This window comes from Meleagris gallopavo, chromosome 7 (assembly GCF_000146605.3).
Source record: "Meleagris gallopavo isolate NT-WF06-2002-E0010 breed Aviagen turkey brand Nicholas breeding stock chromosome 7, Turkey_5.1, whole genome shotgun sequence".
Lineage (NCBI taxonomy): Eukaryota > Metazoa > Chordata > Aves > Galliformes > Phasianidae > Meleagris > Meleagris gallopavo.
The window spans coordinates 8057721-8058496 of record NC_015017.2 but is presented as its reverse complement, the minus strand read 5'-3'; positions in this window follow the sequence as shown (position 1 = coordinate 8058496).

Below are 776 nucleotides of genomic sequence, written 5' to 3'. Positions count from 1 at the left end.
CTAACAGAAAAAGGGCCTCAGAGCTGGGGCACTGCTGCAGCCATGTCTCAAGAGGCCCAGGGAAGAGGTGAGGAAAGACGTTGCCTTGTGCTTACCGAGAACTCGTCATACAGCTGGTCGGTCAGCAGAGGGTTCGGGAGCTCCCTGAAGTACATCTTGCAGAGGGAGCTCACGCTGTGAGTGTCGCGGACGGTCAGCTCAGGAACCTGCTCAGACTCAAATTCACAGCTGGAGAGAAGGACACAAAAACGGGCAGAGCAGAGGGGGTTGAGAACGAGGAAAACAAGTCAGAAGCCACACCAAATACAATCAAGAATCAGAAGGGCTTCCTGGTTTACAGGAGAAAACACACACTCGTGTCTCAGCAGCACCACGTGAGCCATGCCGGATGGGATGTCTCCAAAAGGTGACCTTTTCTTTTTGCTAAGGCGTTTCCCGCAGGCCTCTGAACGCCCGCAAAGGGCACGTGCCCCTGCTGACAGCTGCGTCAGTCGCAGCGCTCTTACCGGAGTCTCTGGACGTTGGACGCGACGCCGGACAGGCGGTATATCCCCTGCACCACGCCGTGCTGCTCGATGAACTCTGCGCAGCTCTGGAGGACCTGGGGGACTAAAGGAGACGTGCCAGCGGTTAGTTGAGCTCTGAGTCGAGTCCTGGTTCAGGCTGCGCTCCTGTCACAGCCCATCCGCTAAGCCCAGCCAGGCTGCTGCTCGGTTCTTCCTTAGAAGGGAAAGCTGTCAGAGACACCTCTGCAGGAGCTGGTGAGGAAACCGGAC